This window comes from Cupressus sempervirens, chromosome 10, assembly GCF_028749045.1.
Source record: "Cupressus sempervirens isolate cs-2001-9-10 chromosome 10, ASM2874904v1, whole genome shotgun sequence".
NCBI classification, from domain to species: domain Eukaryota; kingdom Viridiplantae; phylum Streptophyta; class Pinopsida; order Cupressales; family Cupressaceae; genus Cupressus; species Cupressus sempervirens.
Genome location: NC_143127.1, coordinates 356,192,108 through 356,208,205, shown reverse-complemented (window position 1 = coordinate 356,208,205; position 16,098 = coordinate 356,192,108). Strand labels below are relative to the sequence as shown.

The 16,098-nt window shown below is 34.8% G+C and overlaps 2 pseudogenes; both read right to left on the bottom strand.

Moving 5' to 3' along the window:
* Nucleotides 1–4,840: 4,840 nt before the first annotated feature.
* On the bottom strand, nucleotides 4,841–7,033 carry LOC149534074 (subtilisin-like protease 4 pseudogene; annotated as a pseudogene).
* Nucleotides 7,034–11,155: 4,122 nt separating this feature from the next.
* On the bottom strand, nucleotides 11,156–13,465 carry LOC149534073 (subtilisin-like protease pseudogene; annotated as a pseudogene).
* Between the last annotated feature and the right edge of the window lie 2,633 nt (nucleotides 13,466–16,098).

Sequence of the window (16,098 nt, the reverse complement as noted above, 5' to 3'; positions counted from 1 at the left end):
TAATGAAAAATTATTAGAATGGTCTGAGAAGAAGTTTCAAACTAAAGTGAGTGAGAAGATATCTAGTAAAATAGCACTAACACAATTTGCATTGGCTACTAAGATAGAAAGTGTAAATAATGTATTAGAGAACATTTTGTCCTTGTACACCAAATTGTGTAGTCCTACACTCTTCACACAAGAGATAAGGAATCACATCCTGAGCTTAGAAATTCACATGCAGTCATTTGGAGCCAAATTGTTCATGACTCTAGCTCAAAGTGAGAAACATTTCAAGACCCTCTTGCAAACCCAAAGTTAGTTAGCAACACTACAAGCAGATGAAGCCAACATAAGGGCTAAACCAATTAGCATCCAGTCGACATTGACTCCTCACATGGAGATTTTACACAAGGAGCCAGGCTATGCAGAAACACTTACCAAGAAAGACCCCAATATTTCTACATTAGAGGCTTAGTACACCTTGCTACCGAGCTATCCATCCAAATTAAGTCTTTGGAGGTAGCTTGTGATAATTGGGATGTAACTCTTAAAATTATTCTTAAGGTCCATAAATCTTTTTTGGACAAAAACACTATTAGTGTATAACCCGTTGACATCAGTGTCAAAAAGGGGGAGTAAGAGCTGAGGGTGAGCATAAAGAAAGAAATAAAGAGAAGAGCAAGAATTGGGGAGTAAGAGAAAGCAAGCAGAAAATAGAGAAAGAGTATTAGTTGAGGCAAACCTACTTAGCAGGAGAAAGAATTTGAAGATTTTGATATAGAATAAAGTACAAAATAGATCAAACAACTCAAGGGAAGTTATAAGGGTATGTGCAGGATCATGGTGTGCCAAAAAGTGGCAATCTGAAAAATATGTAGTTCTGAAATGCCTCAAAGAATTTCAAAATCTATTCCAACTTTTTTCCCACCCATCCTGATACTAAATGAAAATAGTTAATACCTTTATAATTCCTACTATATCTTTCGATACCAATCTTATATGGTCATCTTTAAAACATCTCAAAAATGTGTTTTTTGCATGTTCTTATGTGTTTTTTACTTCAAGCATGTAGCTGACATCTTTTTTAAACCAAAATTTGATGTAATGAAAAGGGTTTCTTAAGAATGTTCTTAGCTTTTCATAAATGTAAGGTTTGTCAAATTACGAGTTTAGTAAGTAATTATTACTTATTTTCTAATGGAGTTAGCTGCAAAGTGTTGATTGACATACTAGTTGAAAAATAGCTATAACTTTCAAACCTTATAAGTTTGTGAAATCCAAAAGATGCATCACATTCTATGCTTCAACTAGTATAAGAAAAAAAAAAATCTTAATTTTGATTTTTTTTGAACTAGTTAAGGTGGTCAGACACGGGAGTTTTTTAATTCTGAAAATAGTATAGTAGAAAATTCATAATTAATTATTTATTTGGAATAAAAATTCCCAAAAATATGTGTCACATCTAGGCATGAGTCTAATTTTTATATCTAAAATTATATTTAAAAATATTATCATTTCATTATGATTAAGGTGGTCAGACATACACCTACTTTTTATTTTTGCCCTAAAATTTTTGTAGTACTGCATTAAAATCCAAACTTTTGGCCAATCAAATATTTTTTTCTCTAGATAAGGCCTTGTATTTTAGAAACTAGATTCAATTTTCTACAGATTATTTTCTTACAACTTTTTGATATAAAGTCTAGAACCACTTTAAAATTATGTGGCAAGTTGACATAACCCTGATTTGTTGGTTTTTCACTGCCACTTAAGGCCATAGTTCGGTACACCATGATCTTGCACATACCCATAATATTTTGAGGTATAAGTCATGTTGTAAACATTTTGATATTTTGAAAATGTGTGTAGAAGCCGAATAAGAGTTCATTTTATGCTCATAAGAATAAAGAGTATTAATGTATGACCAAGTGTTTTTGACACTCATGTCAAAGGGGGAGATTGTTAATCTTAGATTGGTATTGAATAATGAGTGTCTATAGACTTAATTTATTTACTTACTTCATGCCAAACAAGTAATATATGCCAAGAAAAACATGTAAATTTAGTGCATGTCGAGTAAATAGCGAGTGTCAAGTCGCTCAGGAGCCGAGTAGATAGTATACGCCAAGTGATTCAGGAGCCGAGAAAGAAGTACATGATGAGTAATTCAGATTTTGAGTGATAGCATTGAAGTCATAGTATGTGTCGAGTACTAGGGGTTTCAGATGACACGTAACATAGTTTTTCATAGTTGTTTATATTGGCACAAACAACTATGTCAACCATTTTTGGGCTGACCTAAGTATTGAATTATGATATTTGGTTATAAGGATGAATCTCAATTAGGAATCCCTATGTATTGCATGCACCCAATCAGGTAAAGGGAAGGTTTAAGCTACACTATGGATGAATCACAACTATTGATTCATACGTAACCCTAAGTCACCTAGGTCTTCTTAAGGAGGATGAACCCTAAACTTCATGTGTGTGAGTAGGGGAATGAATGAATAATCAAGGAGAGTTTTGAATGCATAAACCAAGACATTCATGGTGACCAAGGTATTATGATTTGAATTGCAAAATCAATTAAAGGAGAATAGAGAAAGGAAATAGTGAATAATAGAGAAACATCTGATCAAGAAGAACCAAGTACATAGTAGAATAGAGGTGATATATCATCAAGCATCAGAGTGCTAACTACAGGATCATTGCTAAGACATTCTAACAGGTGAATTAGTTAAATCTCTTTATAAAGTAGTCCTAAGAGGCTGTATTGAAATCCTCTAACAAAGTGCTTACATAATTGGGAGTTAAAGTCCTTTAACTAGGAACACTTCTAATAGGGTGTTGAAATCCTTTAACAAGGTAAGACCTAATAGTCTTTGTAAGCCTTTGATAGGGTAGACCTTTCACAAGGTAGATGATGTTTCATGATCAAACATTGTAACCTTCATTAGATACACTTTATTACTACAGTAGTGAAGATTTGTGGGTGTCATCCCCAACCCAATTTTACCCTCTCATTGGAGGGTTTCTAAGTAATCATATCTTGTGTCATGAATGTGTGAATGCTTACTTACATGCTTTAGATATATATTCTTTACATGGTATTTCAATTTACTTATTCTTTACAACTTTTCACTCTTTTGAAGTGAGCCATGTTAGGAGCCAACCCTATTAAAGGCTACAAAATACACTATTAGGTGTGACCTTGTTAAATGATTTGAATGACCCTATTAGGAGTTGCCTAGATAAAGGTATTAAGACACTTCAATCTAGAAATGCCACCTTGCTAGAGGATTTACAAAATGAATGTTAAGTCAACTCTGTTAAGATATTTCTTCACTGCTACAATTGTTAAAGAGTCACAATGATTGACTTGATTAATCAAGCAACTGATTTGTAGATTTAGATCATTTTTTTGGCTTATCCTCTAAGTCCTCCTTGATCAGAATAATCTTTGTAGCTCTTTGGATGTTGTGCTCTTAATTAGATATCCTTCTTTATTCACATCTTAAATTTTTCCACAACTCGACCTTTCATATATATGAAATCCATTGTCAAGTCGGCTCTAATACCTTTAAAAATAAGCAATAGATATCCAGTAAGTTGACTTACATAAACAACACAATAAACAAAACTATTCTATTGTAGGTTAGCTAAAATTAAAATTGGGTCACTCAATTACCACTGAGTTCCTTGGTAACCGACCTTACTTGGCTTACACTGAACCCCTTTGGTAACCAACTTGACTCAGTTAACACTAAAATCCTTCAATGATTGATCTAGCTTAGTTTGCACTTGATCACTTAACTTGGCTTCTTCTGAACTTATGCTTGGCTGATAGTGGAGTCATTAGAGGTCAGTGACTACTAGTAGTGCTCGTTTAGAGTGTAACATTTGTGTAACATCAATGACAATATACAATTTAATAACTATTTTCAACAACATTATCAAGTATAATTTCTCAATGAATTAGATGATATTTTCTCATAGTAATCAACAATAGATTAAGGGACAACTAAAGTTAAGCTCTTGTGTCTATTATATCCTATATCTTGATGACATTTGAGTAGACTAGTAAACAATCTTAAAATAGTTAATAGCATATTTAAAAACATGTAGAGCACCAAGGATATATAAAAACAAATAGTTTTTGCATTCACAAAATGAATATAAGCATTGAAGTGAATGAAAAGTTTCCATTTGTGATAAGGAAAACACACTAGTTTGCATTCTAAACAAAATATAAGAACATTAGTGAAAAGAAAAGAATGTTTCCATTTCCAATAAGCAAAGAAAAGAAATTTGGTTTTTTTATTGGAAAAGGAAGAAATGGACTCTTATAATTTTTGTTATGCATATAATCTTAATACTACATTTGTAAATTTATGAAAAATAATAAATCAATTTTTAAAAAAATTATGAAATATAGTACAAATTAAAATAATTGTCATTTAGTGCGTTGGTGGTGCAAGTACAATGTTTTTATGCCCACTAAATTTTACACATCACACTTTGATAAAGATATATGATCCTATGTTTTATAGTCTAAAACTTGTGTCATAAATCTTAGATCCCAAATTTTTTAACCTCATATGAAATAAATTTAGTGTTAACAAATAAGAAAGAAAGTTACTTAATATTTAGAAAATGAAAATTTTAGATTTCTTCTAAATGTTATCTAAAATATTGATATTCAAAATATACACAATTAATATTTTTTAAAAATTAAAAAATTCACATCGACTATATTTTTGCAAAATTTATCCAATGTTTTAATTGAATCTTAAATAGTTCACTTATATTAATATGAATATGAGACCTCGAATTCGAAGATAGTCATTGACATCACTAATCAGTTTGTCCTCCACGAGACTGCCATAGGGCTTCTTATGCTATAACCATGAGCGCTTGAAACCCACCTAATTGAGCCTTGGGAGAAGCCCGATTTTGAAGGATCAAATGCTTTTGCTACAAATGTGATGCTATAATTCCTTTTCTCCATCGCTGCCCCAAACGATAAGAAAGTTGGATTCACACTCACATCGACTCCCCTGGGCGGATCAATTTTGACGGTGTACTTGGACTCCGCGGCTCCAACATTAGTCACAACTCTTCTCAAGGTGACAGAACTTGTTTCATTTAAAACAAGAGGAAAAGATGGATAATTGAGGTTACCCGAAAGAGTGCTTTCATGATTCGAAGGGCACACAACATTCTTGTTTAGGATCAAGCGAAGTTGGGATTCTGTGTAATTTAGCCCACAAAGATAAGGAATATAATCTTTAGGGCTAAGGTCATAAACAAGGCCTGGATTGGCTGCTCTTTCAGGATTTATGTGCCCAGCACCCATAGCAAAAATATCTGCGGGCATGAAATTCTTTCCACCATCAAGAATTGGCCCGCCCTTCTTATCCAAGTAATCTGCAGTAGTAACAAGTGCGGACTTAATGTCTGTCGGGCTCCATTCCAGGTGAGCATTTTTAAGGAAAGCAGCCACCCTGCTCACATGTGGAGTGGCCATTGATGTACCGTACAAGATATTGAAACTTACTGTTTGCTTATCTTCAGGGAGGCCCGAAGCACTCTGATTTGAAGGCCAAGCTGCAATTATGGCAAATCTAGGAGCTATTACGTCGGGCTTCATACTTTTTGGGCTTATTAGGTTGGGTCCATGCGACAAAAATGATGCCATCATCGACGCTGAAATATTGTTGGCGGCGCCCAAGACAGTGCCCTCGGACTGAATAGCCTCCTTAGGGTTCTTAGTAGAATTTATATAGGCCGCCAAGGCAAGTCCTACCTTAAACCCAAGGGATGTCGATGGCAAAAGCTGAGGGAACAATATGAATTCCTCCCCAGTAAGATTATCATTAACGAATATGACGCCAACACCTCTGGCCTCTCGAGTAGCTTCTCCCTGCTACAATGGAGAACCAAGACTGCCTGGCGAGCACACCACCAGCTTTCCTCTTATAAGACGTGAATCCAGAGAACCATCCTTGCACAAATCCGTCTCCATGAGCCTCAATTCTTTCGTTTGGTGCACCATCATCATACATGGTGCACCGTTAGAGAGATATGAGGGCTCCTACGACCCTTCATTTCCCATCGTGCAACTCACAAAAATGCTCCTTTCCATGGCGTGAAAGGCACTGATTACAAGCTCGTCCAAATAAAATGCAAATGGCTCGCCACCAAGAGAGATAGAGAGCATGTCCACACCGTCGGAAATGGCGCCGTCCATCCCCGCTAGAACATTAGATTCTAAGCAATCCAACCCCATGCAAACCTTGTAGACAGCAACATGAGCACCCGACACCATTCCCTGCGTGGTTCCTTGAGCGTTGCCAAAGAGTCCAGCCCTTGCAACAGGGCTCCTAGCCACAGTGGAGGCAGTATGAGTGCGGTGTCCCACTGAGTCTCTCATCGTTCCTGCCCTCGTGAAATTTCTCACCCTGATCAGATTGTTGTTGCAACTTGACTTATATAAATCAAGCAAAGTCTGGCAGATTCCTTTCCAGCGAGAAGGCACGGCATCGATGTTGGTGTCTGGCTTGAATGAAGGGCTCTCCGGCCACACACCCATGTCTAGTAATCCAATTATGATGCCCTTGCTCATGTTAGAGCTTTTACACATGCCATGGCTTGGTTCGAGGCCCATAAACCTGGCAGAATATGTTGTCTACAAGTGCACCACCTTATCAGGAGTCGCGTGCACAAAACTTGGGATCTTTCTCATCACCTCAAGTTTTGATCTTGTTAACCACGCAGCGAATCCAGTCATGATATTCTCATACACATGCACTAGATTTGCATCTCCATTTGCTACTTTTGCTTTGTGTAGGAACGACAAATACCACATTTTCAGCTCGTCAAGGCTCTGTGGGCTTTCTTCTGGTTGCGCCACACGGATGATATAGATCTGTGACTCTTCGCTTGCCTCTACGAGAACATCTGGGTGGTACATAGTTATCATGATCGCCATGGATACAAAGAATAACTTCATCACGTATTCAGAAAATGATCTTCTTGCCAAAATGCCCATGTTTGCTAGGATCGGGAGAAATTAACTGGAAAGTATAAGATTCCAAGGTGAACCTCTGGTATTTTTCTGCAAAATAAACTAGAATTGTAGCCATAACACACTAGCCTTGTCTAGGTCATCGACTTCCAGTTTGGGCTACGACTTTTGGTTGGCAGATTATTGGCTACTAAAGTATCTTCTCTTTTCTTCATGTACATTTATTGGCAGATTAAAAACATTCAGAGTGGCACAAAGCATATTTAAGAAGCTGGGAATAGTTTATTATTATTATATTTATATTTTGTAAATACAATTTACATAGTAAAGATGTAGAGATTTCGATTTTATTCAAAAATTAGTATTAAATTTTTATTTTTTTAAAAGGCCTATAGTGAAAAAAAAGAAAATAATTGCTCTTATACTTTATTGTATGATGAATGATAATGTGATCAAGTATGCTTCTTAATAATTTATAATTGCCTCTTAATATGACACAAATAAGTTGAATAGGAAAAATATGTATTTTTCAAATTAGTTATATGTAATAAATTTACATGTTTAATGTTTTGAATATCTTAGATATTATATAATTAATCATATATATTAATTTAGCTAATATATAATCTAGTAACAATGAGTATCACACATAAAAGAAATCTATTGAAATTTATTGAATATAAACATCTTAATTAGAATATTATATTATTATTATTATTACTATATATATTATAATATTACTTATAGTATTATTATTATTGCAAACATTATATTATAATTACTATATTAATATTATTATATTCATAATCTAGTATCAATAAATTCATCATCATTAATATGGTAATAAATCTTAAGGTTTGAAATAGACCTTTTGAACATGACAGTATTCATTTTAAATTAAATGACTTGATAAGTTTCTGATTAGGGAGGAAATAAATGTTCAAGGCACCTTGAAATCCTTTTACAATCAAGTTGTGACCTCAAGATTTGGAATCCTATTAAAACGAATAGATAAATAGATAAAACCATTGGGTTTCAATATTGCATCCAAAACCATCATTATGAATTGCCACAAAAGATTAATCATCAAAATGCTACGTGAAACTATGGCATTTTGAATAGCTCCCCAAACCAACATGGGTTTAACTAGGATCCCACAACAAGATTAGGTTTTAATGGCCCATAAAACCATTACAAGGTTTTGAAAAGTTCATGAAACTTTCACTATGAGCCTCATGAGATTAATAAAATAATATTAAAAAATAACAAAAATTAGATTTTGATTTATTAAGGGATCCAAAACTATATTGGGGTTTTCAAAGTTACCACAAGCCATCAAGTTGGGTTTTGAAATGGCTCCCAAAATTAATCTAAAGTCTAGATCAAAGTTGATCATCCAAAATGTCTACAACTTTCCCAACAAACCCTTATCCACATGTATAGGATTGGATCCCAAATTAATATACGGACTAAAAAAAATCACTAGAAGGGAGAATATAATTTTTTTCCACCTAGCATTCCAATAGTTGTGTGGTGCAATGAGTATCCGAGGGTACTCTTGTTGGAGGTAAACTAGATCCTTGTAGATAACCACATAGTGGAAATACAATTCAAAAGCAAGATATGTTACAAATCATAACACTTTATTCATAAATACAATTTTTTACATGCAATATGCCTAGCTATAAGGCCTTTCGAGTTAGGGCCAAATACAACAACAATTAAAAAATAGTTTTGCAAGATCCCACAAGATCCAACTCACAGTCGTAATACTAGCTAGTCTAGTTCCACACTCTATTAGGAAACCCAAAGGAAATATCAACTTGTGCTCGCAAGCCCACCAAGAAATCTCCTAGTTCAGCAAGCCTCAACTACTAGCCCTTCAAGGTTTGCTCATAAAATTCATCCTCTTTTTCAAGCTGGATGAATATACCACACTACCTTAAGACTCCAAAAACCACCCCTTACTTATACCCAACTAAGCCACAAGTTATCCTATCCCATTAAAAATTAAAATAAACCCTAATATTAAATATTTTTATAAGCCACAATTCTGCTAAATTATTAGAAGATTATTAGTACAATATTAGTACAATCTTGTACTAATATTAACTTCTTCTTTTCACTTCTAATTTATCAGTACAATCTTCTAATAAATTTGGATTCTCACAGGTATCTGCTAAATTATTTTTATAAGCCACAATTCTGCTAATTTATTAACCAATTGAAAGCCTCTCTTGCATAGGTTATTGATACTATGTATTTTATTCTAAACCATTATTGCATAGAAGATTCCAATTTTTTGAGTTAAACCTTTAAACCAACAAGAATCCTAAAAGGTAGGGTCATAACTCAAAAGGAGTTATGAAATGCTAGAGTAAATAGAAAAACAACCATAAGGATTAAATAACCAAACATGAGAGGTGAAGTCATCCATTTTGATCCTCCAAGAATAAAGCTCCACCTAGATCTTCAACATGTTGGGATTGATGCACATAAGGTTCACCCATTAACCATTAATCTATTAATCAAAAACTATACTAGCATAAAAATGCTTGCAATAATTAAGCAGATCTGAATCGTCAAATCCTTCCATCAAGAAACTTTCTCTAAGCCAAGAATCTTCAAAGAATCTAATCCATTTGCAATAATCGGCTACATTAGCATAAAGTTTTAATTAAGGCTAGGGTTGATGTCAATTGAGTTTATGTTAAAAAATACATTAAGTTCAAGTTATTATTCAAGATAGGGTTTAGTTATGGTTAGGATTGATGTTTTGGTTAACTTATTATTAGCATTCAATTATGGCTATATTAGGGTTATATTTAAGATAAGGTTATGCATAAGATTAATACTACCTTATCATTAAAGATATTATTTTAGGTCAATACTTGAAGTTAATGTTAAGGATGATATTGTCAACTAAACTATTAACATGATTGAATTATAATTTAGCTAGACATCTAATAGTAGTTATAATAAAAAAGTATATCTAGCCTTAAATAAACCCTACAACTAAATTGAGTTTAAATTATAATAATTAATTGCAAAGCATTATTTTCCCTTTTATGCCCATGTTGGCTTAAAGGGTTGGCTATCCTTTTGCCTCATTTTAGTTATTTATGTGATTATTTTAATAATATATACATAAACATATAATCAATTATATAACTCCATTATATTTTAATAAAATAAACTAAAATTGTAAACAAATAATTGTTGATAATTAATAGATTTTTCTTTTGAATAATTGATTTTGTAAATAAATTACTTTTTATATCGACTATTTTTAATACCATTTTAAGGACATGCAAAAGTCAATAAGAATTTTATGATTAATCTAAGACAATCTAAAATTGGATAAATAAATTTGAAAAAATAAAATTAATGATATTTTAAAGGAATAGAAGACTATGATTTTTAATTAATGTTACTATTCTAAAATTATTCTTTTGACTTAAATCTCATTTAAGCTCCTATTTGAGTCCATATAGCAATTTACTTAATCATAATTATAACTATAAACTATACCTAACATTAATTGTAAATTTTGAGGGTAATAACAGAAGTATTAATACAAATAACTGAAATAATAACTAAGAGTGTCACTTTTATAATAAAATCCGTTTTCCCAAAACCGATTGATTAAGACAACAAAATATCTAATGTGTGGAGAACTTTCCTATGATTTATAATCATATTCCTAAAATTAAAACAATACTATGATATTTTTCTTATTGTAGTCAAACTCTCTATAAATTAGAACAATTTATGTTACATGTTAGAAATATCTAAATATGTTGTTGATCTTGCAAATAAAATTACATTTTCAATTTATGAAATATTTTTTTATATGCTCATATATTTATTCTAAAATAATATTTTTAATAATAATTCCGTTAATTGAAATTTGTTTAAAATTTGTACCTTTTATTTAAGAATGGAATTGTAACATCTAATATATTAGCTAGCATGCTAATATGTTTGAATTAGATATAACAATTGACCTTTTGAATTGGATGGCTTGTTTTTATTGCTGACAGAAAAAACTGAGCCAGTCACGAGCTGGTCCTGAATTCGATTACATAAATGGATATGGACATGAGACCTCCTGACTCAAAAATGGTTATTGTCATCGCATGTAATTTAGCTTGTGTCCCAGATGACGGAAACAGGGCTTCTTACGCTGTAACCATGAGCGCCGCTTGAAACCCACGTAATTGAGCCTTGCGAGAACCTTGATCTCATAGGATTAGTTTTGTTTGCTGAAAATGTGACGCTATAACTCTTCTTCTCCATCACTGCCCCAAACGATAAAGACGTTGGATTCACAATCATGTCAACCCCTCTGGGAGGAACAATGTTCACGGTGTACATGGATTGGGCAGTCCCGACATTCGTTACGGTTCTTGTCAAGGTGACAGAATAATTTAGGTTATTGAAAACCAGAGAGAAGGATGGATAATTGAGATTACCCGGAAGAGTGCTACTTTCATTATTGGAAGGGCACGCAATATTCTTGCTTAAGATGACCTGAATCTGCGATTCTGTGTAGTTCAGCCCACAGAGATAAGGAACATAATCTTTGGCGCTAAGGTCATATATAAGACCCGGATCGGCAGCTCTTTCGGGGTTTATATGTCCAGCGCCCGTAGCAAATATATCTGCCGGTGCGAAATTGTTTCCACCGTCAAGAATCGGCCCGCCATTCTTATCGAGGTGCTCTGCAGTTGTAATAAGCGCAGACTTAATGGCCGCGGGAGTCCATTCCGGGTGAACGGCTTTGAGCAGAGCAGCAACCCCGCTGACATGCGGAGTGGCCATTGACGTGCCGTACAAGATGTTGAACATCACTCTTCTGTCATCTTCACTGCTATCATGAGGATCTGGACTGAGATCCGAAGGCCAAGCTGCTATGACGGCAAATCCAGGGGCGATCAGGTCGGGTTTCAGAATTTCGGGGCTGACCGTGTTGGGCCCGCGGGATGAAAATGAGGCCACTGCGGGCGCCGAGATATTGTTGGCGTCGCCGAAGACAGTGCCTTGGAACTCAATAGCCGCCGTGGGGGTATTTGTACAATTCATATAGGCTGCCAGGGCAAGTGCTGCCTTATTACCAAGCGTTGTTGACGGCAAGACAGGAGCGTACAATCGAATTTCCTCGTCATCGTTAACGAATATCACGCCCGCCCCTCCGGCCTCTCGAACGGCTTGACCCTGCTCCACTAGATCGCCAGGTCCGCCTCTTATGCACACCACGAGCTTTCCTTTTACTACATCTCGGTTGAGAAATTGACCCCCACAGGTATCTACCTGAACAAGGCTCAGTTCATTGGTCTGGTCGTGGCCCATGCCGTTGAAGAGTGACTCGCCGTACAGAACTGTTCCGTCTCCGAGCTTGAGATTCGCGACGAAATGTCTGTCCATGGAACTCGCGCCGACGGTCATGATCCAAGGCGCGCCGTTGTAAAGATACGACGGCTCCGTCGGCCCCTCGTTTCCTGCTGCGCAGCTCACAAAGATGCCCCTTTCCATCGCTCGGAAGGCCCCGATGGCGATCTCGTCCTCGTAAAACGGAATAGCGCCGCTGCCGAGAGAGAGCGAGAGCACGTCCACGCCCTCAGATATGGCGGCGTCCATCGCCGCCAGAACATCTGATGTCCTACATCCCCCCTCCTTGCAAACCTTGTAAACGGCGATGTGAGCACCCGGCGCCATTCCCTGCGCGGTTCCTTGAGAACTGCCAAAGAGTCCCGCATTTGCAACGAGGCTCCCCGCGGCAGTGGATGCAGTGTGAGTGCCGTGTCCGTCCAAGTCCCTCGCCGTCTTATCCTCGGTGTAAATTCTCGCTCCGATGAGTTTGTTGTTGCAACTGGACGCATTGAAATCTGTTGTGGTCTCGCAGACTCCTTTCCACCGAGAAGGGACAGCACCGGTATTGAGGTCTGGCTGAAACGAAGGGCTCTCCGGCCACACGCCACTGTCCAGCACGCCAATTATGGTGCCCTTGCCCGCGTTAGATCTCGGCCAGAGTCCCTTGCTTGAATCCAGGCCCAGAAACTTTGCAGAATATGTTGTCTGCAAGTGCAGCATTCTATCAGGATACGCATCCACGAAACCTGGGATCTCTCGCATCGCCTCAATTTCTGATTTTGTTAGTCGGGCGGAAAATCCAGTCATGACATTCTCATACGCGTGCAGTAGATTTTGACTAGAACTTCCTCCTCGCTCTTCTTCCGCTGCTTCTTTGGGCAAAAACGATGAATACCACATCCTCAGCTCCTCAACGCTATGTGGACTTATGTCCGGCTGCTCCACACGAACGATATAGATCCGCGATTCCTCGCTTTCCTCTGCAAAAACATCTGGATCGGACATAAGTATTACGGTCGCTATTATCACGAACAGGAGCTTCTTCATCTGTCCATTAAACGATCTTCTCGCCAGAATGCCCATCTTAGATGATGCCCAGAGATATTCAACCCAATGGATAACAATGCGATCTAGGTCTCTGTTAGTTATGCACCTCAAAAGCTTCCAGCGGTGTAAAATGCCAAATGTTTGAATCAGTAATCTTGTTATAACACACCAACCTTCCTATGGGCATCCCCTCACAGTTTGGGCTACGATATTAGCTGGCTTCGTAACAAGTTTTACTGATTCTCTCGCCATACATGTCCCTGACCAATTTTCTTTGCCAACTTTCCTAACTTTACAGTACCTATTATCTCTGCATTAAAACGCGCCATTTTACGAGATCGTCTTATCTTTCGTTTTTGCGTTTTTGTTATTCCCACAATATCCTAGAATTCGTGGAATGTCCTCTTTTTCTGATATTTTCTTCGTTTTCGATTTAACAACATTGTTCTTCTAATACTTTGGAATATATTTATTCTTCCCTTATTTAGAGATATATTTGAAGGGAAATAAAAAATATTCTATTCAAATAAATTTTTGGAATTGAGAACAAATACGTAAGAAATGTATAAAAATCTCTGCAATAGCTGTCTTCTTAACAAGTTCGATTGATCCTCTTCCTTCTGTTTTAGAAAATTGTTATTATACAAATATCGCAGAATTAGTGGAATTATTATCCAAATATCTTAGAGGTAAATAAAAAACTATCATAATGAATTATATCAATCAAAAAAATCATAATGAAATAAATTTTTAGAATTGTTTACAAATATGTAAATTTTTGGAGTTGTTTACAAATATGCATGTAAGGAATTTAGATTAATTAATGAAACAATTAAGTATATATGTTTTAAAATTAAAAACACGTCATAATTTTTGTATTATTTCAGAATTTTTTAACATTTTTCTTTTTTAAGATTTATATTTGCAGAGAAATAAAAATTATATTGAAATAAATCGCAAAAATTGAGAACAAATATGTCACATGATCAAATAAATAATGAAATCAATAGATACATGTTTTAAAATTAAAAAAAACATCATAATTTTTTGTATTAATTAGTTTTTAAACATTTTCCCTTTTTAAGACAAATTGACAAATTGACCTTAATGTCAACAATCTCCCCATTTGGCATTAGTGACAAGAACACTTATCAAACCAAAATGTAAATTCTTGAAATTATAAGTCAAAAACTTCATTTATCAACATTTCGTGTCTTCAACTCGATTTTGACTTCATGTTGATGTAGCTCAGTAAATTACGATATTTTTATATTTTTTCAAAATTTCATATTTCTTGCTTATTTGTACATTACTATACTACTCCCCCATACATATATCTCTCCTATACATATATCTAGAGTATGATAATCTTCTCTATATACATATATATACTTCTCCCCCTTTACCAATAATATCCTCCCCCATTTTGACATAAATGCCAAAGGTGTACAAAATCTACAAGTTCATAGAAAAATGTGACAAGAAATCAGAATGTACTTTCAGAATTAGTACCATAGTATTGTTCAAATTCTCTTGCAATACCTTAATTGCATGGTTAAGATTGTAATATAATCTTAATCATAACTATAATCCTAATCTTAATAAGAACCCTAATCTTAATCATAATCCTAGAATTTATAGCATGGTAAAGATTGTAAGGTATATATCATGGTTAAGGTTAGTGTAAAGGATTAAGAAAATATTAGTGCAAGGCTTGATTGAATAATTGAGGTTAGTGTTTAGGTTCGAAAAGTGATGGATTTTGGTTAGGGTTCAAGGTTAAGGTTATGGTTTGAATCATGCTTAGCTCTAGGGTTAGGGTTAGATTTTTTTTATTAGTGATTGAACTATAGCATTAATCCCAAGATCGTGATATTAATACTAACCCTAATCCTAGATGCTAAATCCTATGGTTCTAACCCTAACCCTAAACATTTAATAATATTCATATGCCAACCTATACCCTAATACTAATATTGACAACCCTAGATCTAAAATACTAAAGTCTAATCCTAGTCCTAATCATATTGATTGAACACTAATCCTTATTACTTAATCATAACCTAGATGTTAAATGTTAATTATAACATTATTCCAAAATTCTAACCCTTATAAAGAATCTAACCTAACATAATATTATAATCCTAAAATATAAATTTTAGATGCTAATCTAAATCCTAATTCTAAAATTTAAACCAATAAACCTAAATACTAAGGTAAACCATAATCATAAATGTTCAATCCTAATACTAAATGGCCAACCTAATCTTATATTCTAATAATCTAAATGCTAAATCACAATCCTAATTGTAACCTAGTACTAATTATTATATGAATCCATATCTTAAACCTAATCTTAATGATAACTATAAATATGTACTATGTCGAACTCTAATCCTTATTCTAAACCATAATCCTAAGCCTTGAGAAATTCTAACCCCATTCCTAAATCCTAAGTGTTATGTTTATTGTTCTAGGGCCATATAGTTAAGGAAAGGCTTAAAATTATCATTGGGGTCAGAATTTATGTTAGACTTATAGTTATGATTAAAAATATGATTAAATTTAGAATTGTGATTAGGGCTTAGATATAGCTAGCATTATGGCGGGGATTATTTTTATGACTAATGCTTAGGGTTGGACTTAGGATTATGTTTAGGGATAAGGTT